At 36.8% G+C, this 23,214-nt stretch overlaps 3 pseudogenes; all 3 read left to right on the top strand.

Annotated features, from left to right (window-relative positions):
• The first annotated feature begins 1,796 nt into the window (after window positions 1-1,796).
• On the top strand, window positions 1,797-11,060 carry LOC149196242 (RNA-binding protein L pseudogene; annotated as a pseudogene).
• Window positions 11,061-11,097: 37 nt separating this feature from the next.
• LOC149196241 (RNA-binding protein L pseudogene) lies at window positions 11,098-20,369 on the top strand (annotated as a pseudogene).
• An 11-nt stretch (window positions 20,370-20,380) lies between these two features.
• Window positions 20,381-21,466, top strand: LOC149196240 (RNA-binding protein L pseudogene; annotated as a pseudogene).
• Window positions 21,467-23,214: the final 1,748 nt, after the last annotated feature.

Genomic DNA, 23,214 nt, shown 5'->3' with positions numbered 1-23,214 from the left:
ACCCTGGAATCATGCAACACAATGATTCTACCCAGTGAAGGGAATCAAGAACTCACTACAAAAACTAGATAAATAAGCAAAGGAGACTCCATAATTTCCTTTATTAGAATTCCAAGGGATATTAAGGGACTCTAGATAATGCCATCTCCATCCTCCAACCCCTTGAGGTGTCCTAAGATTTACCCTCACCGGGATAAAATTTCCTCCCATACTCCTAATGCTCAACCGAAGGTATGGTAGTCTTCTGAGAGTGATGAAGGAGGTCAATGTCCTCCATAGTGTTGTAAATTTCATTGTCTTCTTACTAAGCTCAGACACATTATTTTCCTCTATTGTGCACCACAAAGCATCTTATTTGTTTTCTATATGTGTGTAGCTCACCACTAGTGAGTCTCACTAGAGTATTTTTTGTGCATGCAACAAAGGGTCTTCTTGCAAACTCTACAATACTCCCTTTGCATGCCTCCTTTGCACTACCCCAGAAAAAGTATCACAAACTCCCTAATACCATGTTGAGCATATGCTCTCCTGTGTGTAACTAAACTCTTGTGCACACATGTTTTTCTTGCCCGAGTATGCTATCTTCTACAAAAATTTCCTCCAAGACTTGTTGCCTATGTGTGATCCTCTTGCGTTATTTTCCATGAAGACTTTCTCTCTCTCTTCCTACACACGTAGCTAGTTTCCATTACATTTTTGTCCTTGTTTCTTTGTCTTGTGCATTTATAGAAAGTATGGGCTATGTCCCTTGCTTTTAATTTTAAATTTTACAATACCAACCTCTCATTAAAACTCCATACCAGTTTCATTAAAGTTCAATTAGACTTTTCTAAGAAAAACATGATCATACATATAACATAAAATAAAAATTATCCAAAATACTTATAAAATTTTATATAACAAATTTAATATATATATATATATATATATATATATATATATATATATAAATAAAATTAATTTTTCTAACAAAATTTTAAAAACATAATAGTAATCCCCGAATATTAAAATTCTTTAAATCAAACCTAAAACATAACAAATATCAAGTCATATATTTAATCTGGCTTAATTCTCACTCATCTCATGAGAAAACCAATTCAACTGTCCTCAAAAATAAGATCACACATATGGTGAGGAATAAAGATTATTAAAAAAAAAAAAAACTTTTTTCAACCAAGTTTTTGCCCAACAAAGTTGATAAAATGTCTAATCCTTCCATGTAGCAAAGTTGCAAAAGTTTAATACCCAAAATTTAGTAATTCCTAAATTTATATAAAACCTCGAAATATATCACAAGTAACCTAAAACTATAAGGATCTCATTTTTATGGTTTAACCTTTTCTTTAAATTAATACATTTAACTTCAACCAACCCCAGCAAAATGAAGCTTAGAACACCGATTGGCACCAACCAGTAAAAGTCGGCTCGGACTAGTAAAGCGAATATATATAGAACCTACACATCTTCGATTACCAACATAAAGTTTTACTTTCTATTATTTCTTTCGAGTGCATATAAGAGGACATAATCTATAGCTCTGTAAAGTCTGGATCAAAACCTGCTCAGCTTTCATAGAATTTTTTAGTACCCTTCGAGCTGACGTAGATTTCCTGCACTGTGCTGTGTCGCGGAGTTTCTTCTCGCATTCTTTTAAATATTTCAGAATGATGCAGACAGATCCCATGGCAGAACCAGCGATCGATTCCTAGCAGCAACAACATCAAGAACAATTGATGATGCCCCTGCCTCCCGAAGCTAGGTTTTGGCCCCAGCAACCGCAACCCCAACCTCAGGTTATGGTGCAGCAATCCTCGCAACAAGTGAACTCCACAGACGAGATTAGGACCCTCTGGATCGGGGGTTTGCAGCATTGGATTGATGAGAATTATCTGCAGCAATGTTTTGCTTCTACCCCGGACCTTCTTTCCCTTAAGATCATTCGCAATAAGCAAACTGGACTTTCAGAGGGTTATGGCTTCTTGGATTTTGTAATCAATGCAGCAGCCCAGATGGTTCTCCAAAATTACAATGGTGTACAGATGCCCAGGGCTGAACAATTTTACAAGCTAAATTGGGCAACAAAAACTGGAGAAAATCGTTCTGAAGATTTTACTATATTCGTGGGAGATTTGGCATCGGATGACACAGATGAGCTGCTGCGAGAGACCTTCAGAGCCATATACCCATCTGTAAAAGGAGCAAGAGTTATTACTGATAAGGTTACAGGCCGTTCAAAAGGATATGGGTTTGTAACATTTGGGGATGGGAATGAGCAGGCTACGGCTATAACAGAAATGAATGGAATATTTTGTTCCTCCAGACCTATGCGAATAGCTCCTGCCATAACAAAGCAGACTACTGTTTATCAACAACCCTATCCTCCTCAAGTGGTTGAGTTGGACCCAGAGAATGATCCAAGCAATACTACCCTCATGAGTTCTAAATTCTGTTTTCGGAATGTCTTCAACCTTCATTCTGATTTGATGATATCCCGAACAAAGATCCAACTTGGTGAAGTAAATTGATCCATGCAATTCATCCAGTAATTCATCAATGACACGAATGGGGAACTTATCTTTAATAGTGAGCTTGTTGAGCTCCCTATAATCTGGACACATGCGCCATGATCCATCCTTCTTGTGCACCAATACTACTGGAGCTGAGAAAGAACTTTGACTCGGTTGAATTATACCAGCCTCTAGCATTTCTACAACCATACGTTCAATTTCACTTTTTTGGACATAGGGATATCTGTATGGCCTGGTGTTTGGAGGAACACTTCCTGGAATCAGATGAATAGCATGATCATGATCACGCATAGGTGGGAGACCTTTGGGAGTCTCAAATACCTTGGAATGATTGTCCAGGACTTTTTGGAGATCTGGAGAAATAGATGATTCCAATGTGGAAACATCTAGTGAACATAATTGTGCAATTACACCTCTTTGCTCCTTTTTTAGAAGCTTTGTCATCCCATTAAAGCTGATTATCTTTCATGGTTTCCCTGCAATACCCCTTAATTCAACTTCCTTTCCTTCCACAGAAAATTTCATGAAAAGTTCTTGAAAATTAAAAGCTATTGTACCCAAGGATTGTAGCCATTGGACTCCTAGTACAACATCAGCACCTCCCATTGGAATGGAAAGCATTGGGCTAGTCAATACATATTCTCCCATGGATAGCTTGATATTATGGCACTTTCCAGAGCAATTTATTGTTCCTCCATTTGCAATCATCACTTGACACTCTGGTGCTGGATATAGGAAGCAATTCAATTGTTTTGCTACCCTACAATGAATAAAATTGTGGGTGCTTCCTGAATCAATCAACACTATTACCTTTTTCTTCTTGATTTGTCCTTCTATCTTGATGGTTTGAGGAGTGGTAATTCCCGCCAATGCATTACAAGATATGGTCATATTTATTTGTTCTTCATCTAGGCTTTGTTCCTGGAGTATATCCTCTTCTTTTGACCTTTCTTGCTCCTTTTCTTCTTCCTCTTCACAATCTATGTAGAATACTTTCTTCTCAACACACTTATGACCTTTTGTGTATTTGCTATCACAATTGTAACAAAGCCTTTTTGCTCTTTTTTCTTCCAATTGTTGTGGTGTCAACCTTGTAGGTTGTGGAAGACTATGGGAAACAACACTTCCATCTTTATAGTTGTGAATGGTATGCTTCCTAGTTGCCATAATTTTGCTTTCCAGTTTTCTTGCTAACCTGAATGCCTTCTCTAATGAATCAGGTTCCCAAAGGCGAACATCATGTTGGATATTATCCTTTAAAGACCCTATGAACACATCAATCCTATGCTCCTCTGGAATATCTTTTACCCTTATGTTCAATTTTTGGAACTCCTCAATGTGCTCCATTACTGAACCCTTTTGTTTGAGACTTATCAATTGGCTAAAAAAAGTGTTGCTTTTTGTATCTTCATAATGTGCTATCAATTCTTCCGTAAAAATTGCCCAAGTGATAATTTTTTTACGAGAGCAAAGCCATTGATACCATACAAACTGATTTGGTTCCAAATATACAGTTGCCATACGTACCTTTTGTGTGTTTTGCACATTATTGAGATCGAAGAACTGCTCCATCTGTAATATCCATGTGGCGGGATCCTTGCCATCAAACTTCCTCATATCGATTTTTGGAATATGGTGGGTCTTCGATCCAACATTAGTGTCTATGGCATCATGATTAACATTACTTTTGTTCACATCATGAGTTTCCTTTACAACCTTTTCACCATTAGTAAGTATTTCTTGTAGACAATTTGTCAAATCTGTCTTCAAATCTGCCATGTCTCTCTTCAAATCTATCTTTGAATCATCCATCTTAGCTTCCATGCCCTTTATCTTAGATTCCACGCCACTTATCTTAGCTTCTATTAGCTTTTGTGAGCGTGACATTTGTTGCACTTGTTCTTGTAATTTTGATATATCATGTAGCATTTCTTCTTCTTCTTCATGAGTCATGCTAGAGCTTTCAGGTTCCTTACTAGGTGTTTGCATTTTCTTTCCTTGGGGCATCATTTACCGATAATAATGCTTTACTATGCCCTTTGAATTCCGTTAAACCAAGCTTACACAAAAATTTAAAAAGAAACTACACAGCGTTTTTCACTTTATAGAAGCTTGATATTGAATCTGATGTATCTCTATAATTTCGGATCACCCAGTTCTGAAATTGCTACTTGTAGTAGCCTTCTGCGTCCTCTTTCCAATGCCACAAGTCTGAGCCAAATTGGATTCTCCAAGGAAGAGTTATGTGAAATCTTCCACAGTGACTCGCTTTTAGACTGGTTCAGTAGAGCGAACTTGTACGACGTGCCACAAGTCACTGTTTCAACCTTTGAATCTGAAACACACACACAAGAAACTACAGTCCGTCCTATTTATGTACCTTTTTACGAAATTTCAATCCGATCCTCAGAGAGAGAGTTATGACGATTTTCCCAAGATCACCTATTTTGAATGTAATTCAGGAGTCTGTAAAAAGGCCAACTTCCTCAGATCATATCTCCAAAAATATTGCGCAAAAAGCTCTGAAATTTGGACCTGAGGTTTAGAGCCAATTCTTCTCAAATGGGTTTTTTTGCGACTTCTGAAACATCACAGAAAAGAAGTTATAGCGAAAATGTCACGATGACCTGTTTGGAGCAGCGAAACCATAGAATCCAAAGCTCCGATACCAAATGTTATGAAACCAACTCACTAAAAGATAGAAAAGAGAGATCCACGCCTTATAATTCAGCCTCTTCGAGGGGGAAACCTCCTTTACATTACATAAATGAACAATTCTTGGATGATACAAATGACAAAACCTCCTTTCTATATATAGGAGTCTAAGGAGTCACAATATAATCCAGCCGACCTAACAATAATAATATAAAGCCACAAAAATAACAATAGAGGGATTCTATGGGGCACAGAAATAACAATACGGGGGTAATAGGGGCACAACAATATAAATAAGGGGTATAACTACAATAATAATAAGGTAATCACTAGTATTATAGGGACCCAACAGTCTCTAGACAATTTTCATTCTAGGGCTGCATTCATGAGCCTAGGCAGCCGAATGGACAAGCCTCCTTGTTCATATGGTAGCACTACTTGTTCCCACCTTACCAAACTAAAATTTTTGTTTTCCTACTTTCCAGCCTGCCAGAGAAAACTTCTTCAAATTAATTCCATCTGCTTGTGGGCACTTGCTGGTGCCATGATTAGTGCATTATTGGTATATTGGTAATGCAACAAGGAGAGCTTTAATTAATATCACCCTTCCAACCATATTTAACCACATCATTCCCCAGTTATTTATCCTGTCTTGCATTTTCCCAATTTGTTTTGTCCATATTTCTGCCTTCATGATCTCTTTTGATATTGGTAATCTCAGATAGAGAAAGTGATTCCAATTTTCTTGTGTTGGGATTTCCATGATTTGGGAAATTCTTTGCATAGTTCATGGTGGAATGTTCCACCCACAGATCCTGCATTTTGTATTGTTCAAAAGTCCACCTAACAGCTGCATAAATGCATCCATTATTTTTTTGAATCTTCTCGCTATTATTGTTGATGCTCCTCCCATCAACAATGTATCATCTGCAAACAAGGAGTGATTTATGGTCTTTATTCTTTTTACTATTCTCAGTCCTATTATAGTTCTTTCTTTCCTCTGTGTTTCCAATGCTCTACTAAGAGTTTCTGCCATTATTATATATAGAAATGGTGATAGAGGGCAGCCTTGCCTAAGGCCTCTTGTGCTTTGAAAAAATTCACTGGGTCTTCCATTGATGGGGGGGCTATCCAGTGAGTGGATATGCATTTTTGTCTCACTTCTATTATTTCTTTTGAGAAGTCCAGTTTTTGAAGTACAACCAGTAGATATGAGTGGCTGACTCTATCGAAAGCGTTTTCCATATCTAGTTTGATTATCATACCTTTTTCTTGCTTTAAGATACTGCAGTGGACAACTTCCTGAACTATGATGACATTGTCAATGATTTGTCTATTTAGGACAAACCTTCCTTGGTTTTCTAAGATGATTAAGTGTAGCAATTTCTTTATAATTCTATTTGCCACAATTTTTTTTATTATCTTGTAGGAGGAATTGCACAGAGAAATGGGTCGGAACCTATTGAAGGTGGATGGATTTGCTTCCTTTGGAACCAGAGCAAGATAGGAAGATCTTGTGTGGCCTCCCATTTTTTTTTCCATTCTTTGCCATTCTTAAGAAATCCTTTCTGATTGTATACCAATGATTTCTATAGAAGGCTATTGTGAATCTATCTGGCCCAGGCGCTTTGTCCGTATGCAAGCTCCAAATGGCCTCCACAATTTCTTCTTGTATGAGGTCCTTACACATGTCTTTGTTTTGTTCTTTTTTTATTTTCTTCTTTGTGTGCTGCAAAATTTCTTCATATTCAGCTGTTTCCTCCATTGCTGATAGTAAGTTTTTGAAGTGCTTGTGGGCTGTTTTTTTTTATTTCTTCCGCTCCTTTGATTTCTTGATTTTCCACTTGTATTTTTTCTATCTGGTTTCTAGCTCTTCTGATTTTCATACTGTTATGAAAAAAGGGTGTATTCTTATCCACTGCCTTGAGCCAGAGGATTTTAGATTCCATTCTTGCCTCTTCCTCCTCTTTCCTGTTTTCCCTATATATCTTCTAGAAAATTTCTTTCTCTTTAAGGTAGTCTTGCTTGCTTTCTTCTTTACATTCTTTTTCAGCCTGCATGATGTCCATTTTCTATTGTAGCTCTTTTTCTTTTCCTTTTTTTTATTTTATTTAACCTTGCCCATTCCTTTAGCTTGGTTCTTACACTTTTTAATTTTGTCTCCAAAATGTACTGTGGTGAGCCTGATGTTCTTGGTGCCCATGCTACTTTAACTAATTCGCTGATTTCTATGTTGCTGTCCCAGATTGAGTTGTACCTGAACGGGAGTGGGCCTTGGTTTTCCATTTTTCCCATTGCTATTACAACCGACTTATGATCAGAAGCTGTGGTGTGAATGATTTTGGATTTGATAGAGCTGTACAGTGCTGCTATATTGTCTTGAATCAGGATTTTGTCCAGTCTTTCTTTTATGTTACTTTTACCCACTCTCTTGTTATTCTAGGCCTATTTTCCATTGTTTGGAGGAATGTCCAGAAGGCTATATTGTTCCATTATTTCTTCTAAAGAGTTCCTAAATGGATCCACTTGAAAGTTTCCTCCAAACTTTTCCTCTATACCTCTAACTAGATTTAAATCTCCTCCTAAAATTAATTTTCCAGCTTGTGTTTCTTGCAATACTTCCTTTATTGTTGCCCAACACTGTTCTTTCTCCTTATAGTGGTAGGGGGCATATATATTTATCACCCTGTATTTTTCTTCTGCGTTGGTCCTCCTAAGACCCATTAAAATCCAGTGCTGCCCTGTTTTTTGCCCCATTAATTCCCACCGTCCTTTTTTCCAGATTGTGCATATGCCTCCTGATGCTCCAGTTGCCTGGATTGCTTCCCCTTCATATTGCCTAAATTGTTTTTTTAAGATTTTCCGATTCTTGCTTGTTTACTTTTGTCTCCTGGATCATAAGGATATCTGGGTTCTCTTTTGCCAAAATATCTCTTGTTGCATTTTCCTTAACAGGTGAGCCCATCCCTCTCCAGTTCCAAGAGACTATTATCATTATTTACTTGTTGGGTGGTGCATGGCTCCTTTCCCCTTATGCCAGTTTTTCTCCATATTTCCTGTACTTTTCCCTAGATAAGTGTCCATGGGCTGTTGTGTTCCTAGGGCCATTTCTTTTGCTACTGCTGCATCCCTTATTTCTTTATTTATATTTCTTCCAACTTTTTTTTGGTTTTCTGCATTTGGGAATGCTTCTTTAGCTTGTTTTCTGGTTAATATCCTGTTTACTGAGGGAGGGAGAGAGAGGTGAATTGAGTCTCTGGGGGAGAGGGGGGACCGTTGGGTGATTGGAGAGCATGGGGTTCTAGATCTAGATCTATATCTAGCTTTGGCTCCAGGGAGGGGGTCTGATGTGAGCAGAGGATCAAAGGGGTTTTGGCTAGCTAAGTTTTCTTTTGGCGAGAGGGAGAGGGCTTCAGCAAATTGTGAGGGCTGAGACGAGAGCTAGACTGGTTGTTTGTTGGCGATCTTCTTTCATTTGACTTGTTCCCATTTATTTTCTGGATCCTCAATCTTTTCATTTTCATTTTCTCTATTTTTTGTACATCTATTTGCAAAATGACCGTATTCATGACATACCTTACATTTGAAGGGGATTTTCTCATAGTCCAACTATTGTATGTGCGTCCACTAATCCACTTTTATTTTGATAGCTTCAAGGTGACCTTTTCCTCGATCCACTTCCATGCAGATTTAGGCGCATGCATGCATGTTTTCTTTAGATTCACATCTGTCTATGTATTTCCCAACTACGTTTCCTATTGCTTTGACTGAATCATCTCCCCAGCAGTGGAGAGGCAGATGCAGCAATCTTACCCATACTGAAACAAAATTTGGGACGTCCATTTCTGGGTCAAATTCTAGTGTCCATATGTTCAAATACAGTCCTCTTGTATCCTTATAATATGGACCGTTCCCAGATATTGCTACAACCCAGTTTCTTTCTACCCAATTTTGCACAGTCTTGGGTGATGGCCACAACCCAGTAAACTGCCCTACTAACCCTCGTTCTGCCAGGGAGAGTACTGCTTTTCTTGGGAGTGCTGAAGGGAGAGATATTTTTGGTATTTCTTCCATTTTTTAACAAAATTTGAAACTAACGGTCTGTTCTTCGCTAGACTCGTTGTAGAGATGAGGGCAGCAAAAGTTTTTTCTGTTACTTCTGATTCTTGTTGGTGATTTGTGTGATGATGATCTTCCTCTTCCGTGGATCCATATTGCTCAAACCCTAGCAGCAGGAGGCCGTTGAGGGCCAATATGATTTGGAACAGTATCTGCCTGCCAAAAACTACAGTCGTGATCTCGCCTTCCTCTTTCTGTCGTTGTGACCTCAGTAGCAAGGGCCATTGAGGCGCAACGAATGTTGCTTTGTGCTGGGAGCTGCTACAGCAGCTAGGGTTGCATGCTACCCTCAGTTGCTCTGCTCGCCGTCTAGTTAACTATTCTATGAAATGACTTTTATTACAATACAAAATCAACTTTATTACAATACGTAATGTATGTAATAATCTTAAGAGGAGTATAGTTGCTAAGTATTGCGTGATCAAAAGTGACTCCAAACATGTATACATCTAGTAGTGTAGATGGTATGCTATATGTTGAAAGGTGAGAACACCCTACAAGTGTCATGTCTCATAACATCAATATTAATGAGATTCAATTTTAAAAAATGATAATATTATTGTAATAATGTGCCACATACTAAACCATGTTTATCATTGTTATTCATATAGTCTTATATAAAATTATACACAATAACATTATATATTCTCTCAAGAATCATATACATTTTAAAAAGACTACATTGAATGTGATATTCACCACCCTTAAGGGATGACTCTATGATTTCTAACATTCCTCAAAATAAGTAACATGCTAATTATAAATCTAATTGAGAAATATTGAGTCATAAAAATTGCTTAAACCTTTTTTGCAAAGGGAAAATCAATTAGACTTTTCTAAGAAAAACATGATCATACATATAACATAAAATAAAAATTATCCAAAATACTTATAAAATTTTATATAACAAATTTAAAATATATATATATATATATATATATATATAATTAATTAATTAATTTTTCTAATAAAATTTTAAAAACATAATAGTAATCCCCGAATATTAAAATTCTTTAAATCAAACCTAAAACATAACAAATATCAAGTCATATATTTAATCTGGCTTAATTCTCACTCATCTCATGAGAAAACCAATTCAACTATCCTCAAAAATAAGATCACACATATGGTGAGGAATAAAGATTATTAAAAAAAATAAAAACTTTTTTCAACCAAGTTTTTGCCCAACAAAGTTGATAAAATGTCTAATCCTTCCACGTAGCAAAGTTGCAAAAGTTTAATACCCAAAATTTAGTAATTCCTAAATTTATATAAAACCTCGAAATATATCACAAGTAACCTAAAACTATAAGGATCTCATTTTTATGGTTTAACCTTTTCTTTAAATTAATACATTTAACTTCAACCAACCCCAACAAAATGAAGCTTAGAACACCGATTGGCACCAACCAGTAAAAGTCGGCTCGGACCAGTAAAGCGAATATATATAGAACCTACACATCTTCGATTACCAACATAAAGTTTTACTTTCTATTATTTCTTTCGAGTGCATATAAGAGGATAGAATCTATAGCTCTGTAAAGTTTGGATCAAAACCTGCTCAACTTTCATAGAATTTTTTAGTACCCTTCGAGCTGACGTAGATTTCCTGCACTGCGCTGTGTCGCGGAGTTTTTTCTCGCATTCTTTTAAATATTTCAGAATGATGCAGACAGATCCCATGGTAGAACCAGCGATCAATTCCCAGCAGCAATAACATCAAGAACAATTGATGATGCCCCTGCCTCCCGAAGCTAGGTTTTGGCCCCAGCAACCGCAACCCCAACCTCAGGTTATGGTGCAGCAATCCTCGCAACAAGTGAACTCCACAGACGAGATTAGGACCCTCTAGATCGGGGGTTTGCAGCATTGGATGGATGAGAATTATTTGCAGCAATGTTTTGCTTCTACCCCGGACCTTCTTTCCCTTAAGATCATTCGCAATAAGCAGACTGGACTTTCAGAGGGTTATGGCTTCTTGGATTTTGGAAGCAATGCAGCAACTCAGATGGTTCTCCAAAATTACAATGGTGTACAGATGCCCAGGGCTGAACAATTTTACAAGCTAAATTGGGCAACAAAAACTGGAGAAAATCGTTCTGAAGATTTTACTATATTCGTGGGAGATTTGGCATCGGATGACACAGATGAGCTGCTGCGAGAGACCTTCAGAGCCATATACCCATCTGTAAAAGGAGCAAGAGTTATTACTGATAAGGTTACAGGCCGTTCAAAAGGATATAGGTTTGTAACATTTGGGGATGGGAATGAGCAGGCTAGGGCTATAACAGAAATGAATGGAATATTTTGTTCCTCTAGACCTATGCGAATAGCTCCTGCCATAACAAAGCAGACGACTGTTTATCAACAACCTTATCCTCCTCAAGTGGTCGAGTTGGACCCAGAGAATGATCCAAACAATACTACCCTCATGAGTTCTAAATTCCGTTTTCGGAATGTCTTCAACCTTCATTCTGATTTGATGATATCCCGAACAAAGATCCAACTTGGTGAAGTAAATTGATCCATGCAATTCATCCAGTAATTCATCAATGACATGAATGGGGAACTTATCTTTAATAGTGAGCTTGTTGAGCTCCCTATAATCTGGACACATGCGCCATGATCCATCCTTCTAGTGCACCAATACTATTGGAGCTGAGAAAGAACTTTGACTCCGTTGAATTATACCAACCTCTAGCATTTCTACAACCATACGTTCAATTTCACTTTTTTGGACATAGGGATATCTGTATGGCCTGGTGTTTGGAGGAACACTTCCTGGAATCAGATGAATAGCATGATCATGATCACGCATAGGTGGGAGACCTTTGGGAGTCTCAAATACCTTGGAATGATTGTCCAGGACTTTTTGGAGATCTGGAGAAATAGATGATTCCAATGTGGAAACATCTAGTGAACATAATTGTGCAATTACACCTCTTTGCTCGTTTTTTAGAAGCTTTGTCATGCCATTAGAGCTGATTATCTTTCCTGGTTTCCCTGCAATACCCCTTAATTCAACTTCCTTTCCTTCCACAGAAAATTTCATGAAAAGTTCTTGAAAATTAAAAGCTATTGTACCCAAGGATTGTAGCCATTGGACTCCTAGTACAACATCAACACCTCCCATTGGAATGGAAAGCATTGGGCTAGTCAATACATATTCTCCCATGGATAGCTTGATATTATGGCACTTTCCAGAGCAATTTATTGTTCCTCCATTTGCAATCATCACTTGACACTCTGGTGTTGGACATAGGAAGCAATTCAATTCTTTTGCTACCCTACAATGAATAAAATTGTGGGTGCTTCCTGAATCAATCAACACTATTACCTTTTTCTTCTTGATTTGTCCTTCTATCTTGATGGTTTGAGGAGTGGTAATTCCCGCCAATGCATTACAAGATATGGTCAGATTTATTTGTTCTTCATCTAGGCTTTGTTCCTGGAGTATATCCTCTTCTTTTGACCTTTCTTGCTCCTTTTCTTCTTCCTCTTTCCAATCTATGTAGAATAATTTCTTCTCAACACACTTATGACCTTTTGTGTATTTTCTATCACAATTGTAACAAAGCCCTTTTGCTCTTTTTTCTTCCAATTGTTGTGGTGTCAACCTTGTAGGTTGTGGAAGACTATGGGAAACAACACTTCCGTCTTTATAGTTGTGAATGGTATGCTTCCTAGTTACCATAATTTTGCTTTCCATTTTTCTTGCTAACCTGAATGCCTTCTCTAATGAATCAGGTTCCCAAAGGCGAACATCATGTTGGATATTATCCTTTAAAGACCCTATGAACACATCAATCCTATGCTCCTCTGGAATATCTTTTACCCTTATGTTCAATTTTTGGAACTCCTCAATGTGCTCCATTACTGAACCCTTTTGTTTGAGACTTATCAATTGGCTAAAAAAAGTGTTGCTTTTTGTATCTTCATAATGTGCTATCAATTCTTCCGTAAAAATTGCCCAAGTGATAAATTTTTTACGAGAGAAAATACATTGTTACCATACAAACTGATTTGGTTCCATATATACAGTTGCCATACGTACCTTTTGTGTGTTTTGCACATTATTGAGATCGAAGAACTGCTCCATCTGTAATATCCATGTGGCGGGATCCTTGCCATCAAAATTCCTCATATCGATTTTTGGAATATGGTGGGTCTTCGATCCAACATTAGTGTGTATGGAATCATGATTAACATTACTTTTGTTCACATCATGAGTTTCATTTACAACCTTTTCACCATTAGTAAGTATTTCTTGTAGAAAATTTGTCAAATCTGTCTTCAAATCTGCCATGTCTGTCTTCAAATCTGTCTTCAAATCTGCCATGTCTCTCTTCAAATCTATCTTTGAATCATCCATATTAGCTTCCATGCCCTTTATCTTAGATTCCACGCCACTTATCTTAGCTTCTATTAGCTTTTGTGAGCGTGACATTTGTTGCACTTGTTCTTGTAATTTTGATATATCATGTAGCATTTCTTCTTCTTCTTCATGAGTCATGCTAGAGCTTTCAGGTTCCTTACTAGGTGTTTGCATTTTCTTTCCTCGGGGCATCATTTACCGATAATAATGCTTTACTATGCCCTTTGAATTCCATTAAACCAAGCTTACACAAAAATTTAAAAAGAAACTACACAGCTTTTTTCACTTTATAGAAGCTTGATATTGAATCTAATGTATCTCTATAATTTTGGATCACCCAGTTCTAATATTGCTACTTGTAGTCGCCTTCTGCGTCCTCTTTCCAATGCCACAAGTCTGAGCCAAATTGGATTCTCCAAGCAAGAGTTATGTGAAATTTACCACAGTGACTCGCTTTTAGACTGGTTCAGTAGAGCAAACTTGTACGACATGCCACAAGTCACTGTTTCAACCTTTGAATCTGAAACACACACACACGAAACTACAGTCCGTCCTCTTTCTGTACCTTTTTACAAAATTTCAATCCGATCCTCAGAGAGAGAGTTATGACGATTTTCCCAAGGTCACCTGTTTTGAATGTAATTCAGGAGTCTGCAAAAAGGACAACTTCCTCAGATCATATCTCAAAAAATATTGCGCGAAAAGCTCTGAAATTTGGACCCGAGGTTCAGAGCCAATTCTTCTCAAATGGGTTTTTTTGTGACTTCTGACACATCACAGAAAAGAAGTTATAACGAAAATGTCACGATGACCTGTTTGGAGCAGCGAAACCATAGAATCCAAAGCTCTGATACCAAATGTTATGAAACCAGCTCACAAAAAGATAGAAAAGAGAGATCCACGCCTTATAATTCAGCCTCTTCGAGGGGGAAACCTCCTTTACATTACATAAATGAACAATTCTTGGATGATACAAATGACAAAACCTCCTTTCTATATATAGGAGTCTAAGGAGTCACAATATAATCCAGCCGACCTAACAATAATAATATAAAGCCACAAAAATAACAATAGAGGGATTCTATGGGGCACAGAAATAACAATATGGGGGTAATAGGGGCACAACAATATAAATAAGGGGTATAACTACAATAGTAATGGGGTAATCACTAGTATTATAGGGACCCAACAGTCTCTAGACAATTTTCATTCTAGGGTTGCATTCATGAGCCTAGGCAGCCGAATGGACAAGCCTCCTTGTTCATATGGTAGCACTACTTGTTCCCACCTTACCAAACTAAACTTTTTGTTTTCCTACTTTCCAGCCTGCCAGAGAAAACTTCTTCAAATTAATTCCATCTGCTTGTGGGCACTTGCTGGTGCCATGATTAGTGCATTATTGGTATATTGGTAATGCAACAAGGAGAGCTTTAATTAATATCACCCTTCCAACCATATTTAACCACATCATTCCCCAGTTATTTATCCTGTCTTGCATTTTCCCAATTTGTTTTGTCCATATTTCTGCCTTCATGATCTCTTTTGATATTGGTAATCTCATATAGAGAAAGTGATTCCAATTTTCTTGTGTTGGGATTTCCATGATTTGGGAAATTCTTTGCATAGTTCATGGTGGAATGTTCCACCCACAGATCCTGCATTTTGTATTGTTCAAAAGTCCACCTAACAGCTGCATAAATGCATCCATTATTTTTTTGAATCTTCTCGCTATTATTGTTGATGCTCCTCCCATCAACAATGTATCATCTGCAAACAAGGATTGATTTATGGTCTTTATTCTTTTTGTTATTCTCAGTCCTGTTATAGTTCTTTCTTTCCTCTATATTTCCAATGCTCTAATAAGAGTTTCTGCCATTATTATATATAGAAATGGTGATAGAGGGCAGCCTTGCCTGAGGCCTCTTGTGCTTTGAAAAAATTCACTGGGTCTTCCATTGATGGGGGGGCTATCCAGTGAGTGGATATGCATTCTTGTATCACTTCTATTATTTCTTTTGAGAAGTCCAGTTTTTGAAGTACAACCAGTAGATATGAGTGGCTGACTCTATCGAAAGCGTTTTCCATATCTAGTTTGATTATCATACATTTTTCTTGGTTTAAGATACTGGAGTGGACAGCTTCCTGAACTATGATGACATTGTCAATGATTTGTCTATTTAGGACAAACCTTCCTTGGTTTTCTAAGATGATTAAGTGTAGCAATTTCTTTATAATTCTATTTGCCAAGATTTTTGTTATTATCTTGTAGGAGGAATTGCACAGAGAAATGGGTCGGAACCTATTGAAGGTGGATGGATTTGCTTCTTTGGAACCAGAGCAAGATAGGAAGATCTTGTGTGGCCTCCCATTTTTTTTTGCCATTCTTTGCCATTCTTAAGAAATCCTTTATGATTGTATACCAATGATTTCTATAGAAGGCTATTGTGAATCTATCTGGCCCGGGCGCTTTGTCCGTATGCAAGCTCCAAATGGCCTCCACAATTTCTTCTTGTATGAGGTCCTTACACATGTCTTTGTTTTGTTCTTTTTTTATTTTCTTCTTTGTGTGCTGCAAAATTTCTTCATATTCAGCCGTTTCCTCCATTGCTGACAGTAAGTTTTTGAAGTGCTTGTGGGTTGCTTTTTTTTATTTCTTCCGCTCCTTTGATTTCTTGATTTTCCACTTGTATTTTTTCTATCTGGTTTCTAGCTCTTCTGATTTTCATATTGTTATGAAAAAAGGGTGTATTCTTATCCCCTGCCTTGAGCCAGAGGATTTTAGATTCCATTCTTGCCTCTTCCTCCTCTTTCCTGTTTTCCCTATATATCTCCTAGAAAATTTCTTTCTCTTTAAGGTAGTCTTGCTTGCTTTCTTCTTTACATTCTTTTTCAGCCTGCATGATGTCCATTTTCTATTGTAGCTCTTTTTCTTTTCCTTTTTTTAATTTTATTTAACCTTGCCCATTCCTTTAGCTTGGTTCTTACACTTTTTAATTTTGTCTCCAAAATGTACTGTGGTGAGCCTGATGTTCTTGGTGCCCATGCTACTTTAACTAATTCGCTGATTTCTATGTTGCTGTCCCAGATTGAGTTGTACCTGAACGGGAGTGGGCCTTGGTTTTCCATTTTTCCCATTGCTATTACAACCAGCTTATGATCAGAAGCTGTGGTGTGAATGATTTTGGATTTGATAGAGCTGTACAATGCTACTATATTGTCTTGAATCAGGATTCTGTCCAGTCTTTCTTTTATGTTACTTTTACCCACTCTCTTGTTATTCTAGGCATATTTTCCATTGTTTGGAGGAATGTCCAGAAGGCTATATTGTTCCATTATTTCTTCTAAAGAGTTCCTAAATGGATCCACTTGAAAGTTTCCTCCAAATATTTCCTCTATACCTCTAACTAGATTTAAATCTCCTCCTAAAATTAATTTTCCAGCTTGTGTTTCTTGTAATACTTCCTTTATTGTTGCCCAACACTGTTCTTTCTCCTTATAGTGGTTGGGGGCATATATATTTATCACCCTGTATTTTTCTTCTGCGTTGGTCCTCCTAAGACCCATTAAAATCCAGTGCTGCCCTGTTTTTTGCCCCATTAATTCCCACCGTCCTTTTTTCCAGATTGTGCATATGCCTCCTGATGCTCTAGTTGCCTGGATTGCTTCCCCTTCTTATCGCATAATTTTTTTTTTTAAGATTTTCTGATTCTTGGTTGTTTACTTTTGTCTCCTGGATCATAAGGATATCTGGGTTCTCTTTTGCCAAAATATCTCTTGTTGCATTTTCCTTAACAGGTGAGCCCATCCCTCTGCAGTTCCAAGAGACTATTATCATTATTTACTTGTTGGGTGGTGCATGGCTCCTTTCCCCTTATGTCGGTTTTTCTCCATATTTCCTGTACTTTTCCCTAGATAAGTGTCCATGGGCTGTTGTGTTCCTAGGGCCATTTCTTTTGCTACTGCTTCATCCCTTATTTCTTTATTTATATTTCTTCCAACTTTTTTTTGGTTTTCAGCATTTGGGAATGCTTCTTTAGCTCTTTTTCTGGTTAATATCCTGTTTACTGAGGGAGGGAGAGAGAGGTGAATTGAGTCTCTGGGGGAGAGGGGGGACCGTTGGGTGATTGGAGAGCATGGGGTTCTAGATCTAGATCTATATCTAGCTTTGGATCCAGGGAGGGGGTCTGATGTGAGCAGAGGATCAAAGGGGTTTTGGCTAGCTAAGTTTGCTTTTGGCGAGAGGGAGAGGGCTTCAGCAAATTGTGAGGGCTGAGACGAGAGCTAGACTGGTTGTTTGTTGGCGATCTTCTTTCATTTGACCTGTTCCCATTTATTTTCTGGATCCTCAATCTTTTCATTTTCATTTTCTCTATTTTTTGTACATCTATTTGCATAATGACCGTATTCATGACATACCTTACATTTGAAGGGGATTTGCTCATAGTCCATCTATTGTATGTGCATCCACTAATCCACTTTTATTTTGATAGCTTCAAGGTGACCTTTTCCTAGATCCACTTCCATGCAGATTTAGGCGCATGCATGCATGTTTTCTTTAGATTCACATCTGTCTATGTATTTCCCAACTACGTTTCCTATTGCTTTGACTGAATCATCTCCCCAGCAGTGGAGAGGCAGATGCAGCAATCTTACCCATACTGAAACAAAATTTGGGACGTCCATTTCTAGGTCAAATTCTAGTGTCCATATGTTCAAATACAGTCCTCTTGTATCCATATAATATGGACCGTTCTCAGATATTGCTACAACCCAGTTTCTTTCTACCCAATTTTGCACAGTCTTGGGTGATGGCCACAACCCAGTAAACTGCCCTACTAACCCTCGTTCTGCCAGGGAGAGTACTGCTTTTCTTGGGAGTGCTGAAGGGAGAGATATTTTTGGTATTTCTTCCATTTTTTAACAAAATTTGAAACTGACGGTCTGTTCTTCGCTAGGCTCGTTGTAGAGATGAGGGAAGCAAAAGTTTTTTCTGTTACTTCTGATTCTTGTTGGTGATTTGTGTGATGATGATCTTCCTCTTCCGTGGATCCATATTGCTCAAACCCTAGCAGCAGGAGGCCGTTGAGGGCCAATATGATTTGGGACAGTATCTGCCTGCCAAAAACTACAGTCGTGATCTCGCCTTCCTCTTTCTGTCGTTGTGACCTCAGTAGCAAGGGCCACTGAGGCGCAACGAATGTTGCTTCGCGCTGGGAGCTGCTACAGCAGCTAGGGCTGCATGCTACCCTTAGTTGCTCTCCTCGCCGTCTAGTTAACTATTCTATGAAATGACTTTTATTACAATACAAAATCAACTTTATTACAATACGTAATGTATGTAATAATCTTAAGAGGAGTATAGTTGCTAAGTATTGCGTGATCAAAAGTGACTCCAAACATGTATACATCTAGTAGTGTAGATGGTATGCTATATGTTGAAAGGTGAGAACACCCTACAAGTGTCATGTCTCATAACATCAATATTAATGAGATTCAATTTTAAAAAATGATAATATTGTAATAAGGTGCCACATACTAAACCATGTTTATCATTGTTATTCATATAGTCTTATATAAAATTATACACAATAACATTATATATTCTCTCAAGAATCATATACATTTTAAAAAGACTACATTGAATGTGATATTCACCACCCTTAAGGGATGACTCTATGATTTTTAACATTCCTCAAAATAAGTAACATGCTAATTATAAATCTAATTGAGAAATATTGAGTCATAAAAATTGCTTAAACCTTTTTTGCAAAGGGAAAATCAATTAGAGTTTTCTAAGAAAAACATGATCATACATATAACATAAAATAAAAATTATCCAAAATACTTATAAAATTTTATATAACAAATTTAATATATATATATATATATATATATAATTAATTTTTCTAACAAAATTTTAAAAACATAATAGTAATCCCCGAATATTAAAATTCTTTAAATCAAACCTAAAACATAACAAATATCAAGTCATATATTTAATCTGGCTTAATTCTCACTCATCTCATGAGAAAACCAATTCAACTGTCCTCAAAAATAAGATCACACATATGGTGAGGAATAAAGATTATTAAAAAAAAAAAAACTTTTTAATACCCAAAATTTAATAATTCCTAAATTTATATTAAACCTCGAAATATATCACAAGTAACCTAAAACTATAAGGATCTCATTTTTATGGTTTAACCTTTTCTTTAAATTAATACATTTAACTTCAACCAACCCCAGCAAAATGAAGCTTAGAACACCGATTGGCACCAACCAGTAAAAGTCGGCTCGGACCAGTAAAGCGAATATATATAGAACCTACACATCTTCGATTACCAACATAAAGTTTTACTTTCTATTATTTCTTTCGAGTGCATATAAGAGGACAGAATCTATAGCTCTGTAAAGTCTGGATCAAAACCTGCTCAGCTTTCATAGAATTTTTTAGTACCCTTCGAGCTGACGTAGATTTCTTGCACTGCGCTGTGTCGCGGAGTTTTTTCTCGCATTCTTTTAAATATTTCAGAATGATGCAGACAGATCCCATGGCAGAACCAGCGATCGATTCCCAGCAGCAACAACATCAAGAACAATTGATGATGCCCCTGCCTCCCGAAGCTAGTTTTGGCCCCAGCAACCGCAACCCCAACCTCAGGTTATGGTGCAGCAATCCTCGCAACAAGTGAACTCCACAGACGAGATTAGGACCCTCTGGATCGGGGGTTTGCAGCATTGGATGGATGAGAATTATCTGCAGCAATGTTTTGCTTCTACCCCGGACCTTCTTTCCCTTAAGATCATTCGCAATAAGCAGACTGGACTTTCAGAGGGTTATGGCTTCTTGGATTTTGTAAGCAATGCAGCAGCCCAGATGGTTCTCCAAAATTACAATGGTGTACAGATGCCCAGGGCTGAACAATTTTACAAGCTAAATTGGGCAACAAAAACTGGAGAAAATCGTTCTGAAGATTTTACTATATTCGTGGGAGATTTGGCATCGGATGACACAGATGAGCTGCTGCGAGAGACCTTCAGAGCCATATACCCATCTGTAAAAGGAGCAAGAGTTATTACTGATAAGGTTAGAGGCCGTTCAAAAGGATATGGGTTTGTAACATTTGGGGGTGGGAATGAGTAGGCTAGGGCTATAACAGAAATGAATGGAATATTTTGTTCCTCCAGACCTATGCGAATAGCTCCTGCCATAACAAAGCAGACTACTGTTTATCAGCAACCCTATCCTCCTCAAGTGGTCGAGTTGGACCCAGAGAATGATCCAAACAATACTACCCTGTTTGTTGGTGGCTTAGATCCCAATGTGACAGTGGAAATGCTGTTGGAGACATTTGGCCAGTATGGTGAGCTTGTGCATGCAAAAATACCTTTGGGAAAGCGGTGTGGATTTGTCGAGTTTAGCAACAGGGCATCTGCAGAGTTAGCATTGCAAACGTTACATGGTACAGTTCTTGGTCAGAGACCAATTCGGCTTTCTTGGGGAAGAAAGAAACAAGTGCAGCGCGCAGGGCCTTTTCAAACACAGCAACCAGATCCAAATGAATGGAATGGGGCATATTATGGTGATGGACAAGAATACAGTGTTGATTATAGTTATGTCACACAGCCACAACAAACAATTCCAAATCCATGGAGTGGGATTTATTATGGTGGTATTCAAGGATCCAATGCTCATTATGGTTATGCCACACAACCATATAATGCTGGTTATGCTTATGCCACGCAACCTCAAGACCTAAATATGTTCATTAATATCGCTCTAAATTAGTTTCAGTTACAGTTACAGCAGCCACAGTAAATTAGTTATAGATAAATTAGTTTCAGTTACAGCAGCCACAGTAAATTAGTTATAGATAAATTAGTTTAACTTCTTGCCTCACTCAATCAACATGGATATGTCAACATCATTCAAGTTGGAATCACAGCTATTGAGAGGTGATTACGAAAAAAATAAAAAACAGATTTTATAAAACTTCATAACTCCCTTTTTAGGAATAACAATGCACTACACTCACTAAATTTTCTAGAGCATCATACTTACAAAATTTTTATATATATTATTACTTTTTAAAAACATAAATTAACACTAATTTATAAAACTTTATTTTAAAAATAATTAAATTTTTTATTTAGTAGATATATATATATATATATATATATATATATATATATATATATAATTTTTTATTATTTAACACTTTAAAACTGTGTTTAAATTTCTTGCCTCACTCAATCAACATGGATATGTCGACATCACTCAAGTTGGAATCACAGATATTGGAAGGTGATTACTAGAAAAGAGGTAATAATTATTGAGTGGGTACACTGTTACAAGAGCGGAAACCTCGTATGACGGCAATGCACTCCAAGCCAAAGCCAAAAATGGCATATTATGTAATGCTTGCATTTAAGGAAAAATTAAGATAGGGAGGCTACACGAACCAAGAGGAAATTTAAGATGTTGCTTTAACTCTTGATACCAGCCAAAGAAAATTTAATGAATGGGAAAGTGGCATAATTTGTTTGTGTAATTAGCATAGATTTATTTGAGTTAACTTCCATGTAAAGTTTGATATTTGGGTTTATATATATATTAAAATATTTTATTTATGCAAAATATTGTTTATTTTATTTTTTTTGTTAAGCTTGGTAGGACCCTTTCATTTTCGAGTTTCTACATGTCTATTATTCACCCCATTTCCAAGGAGGGTAACACAAGAATCGAACCCAAGATCTCAGATTCTGTTGGACTTCATTTCCACGGCCATTGCCACTTGAGCTACCCCTTGTAGACAAAATATTATTTTTTTTATTCATATATTTTTAAATATATATTTTCCTCGTATTGAAAGGTAACAAGTATTTTTCTTTCTTTTTATATATATATGAGATGTTAGTCAACATATATATTATTTCATTTAAACCAAAATTTAGTTTTTTGCTTTTGTTGTTTTTTTAAGTCATTTACACATTTCTTGATTTGGAGCATAATATCAATATTATTTTTAGATGCAATGTGTTAATTCGATTTTGAGTAGTGAAGGAAAGAAATTATAAACTAAACTAGTGCAACCATATAAATTAAATGGTTTGTAAATGTCAATAGACATCCATCCATGATAAGCATCAAAACACTTATCCCATGATACATGATTAAAAAATAATAGTAAATTTTAACTAAATTTTAAATTATAATTATTATAAACATAATTAATGTGTGAGTTAAGCAATATTCTTAACCATGGAGATTCACCTTCATCTTACCATGGAAATCCTTAACTTGTAAATATATTTTGTTACAATGCCATGGGCCTATACCATGACTTATCAACACCATATACCCAACATAGTAATTGTTGATATGACATATTTTTTAATTAATTAATTTGAGATAAATTTAATTAAAAGAGAAAATATGAATATTCCAACATATTCCATGGAGCTTAATTCTCTACCATCCACCTAATATTTACTAATAATTATATTACAATTTTGGAAGGTCTATCTAGAAATAGA

This window comes from Pinus tabuliformis, chromosome 2_2, assembly GCF_031772625.1.
Source record: "Pinus tabuliformis cultivar Carrire ecotype Pingquan chromosome 2_2, CPIR1, whole genome shotgun sequence".
NCBI classification, from domain to species: domain Eukaryota; kingdom Viridiplantae; phylum Streptophyta; class Pinopsida; order Pinales; family Pinaceae; genus Pinus; species Pinus tabuliformis.
Note: the sequence above shows the minus strand (reverse complement) of the source record. Positions and strands in the feature narration are given on the sequence as shown.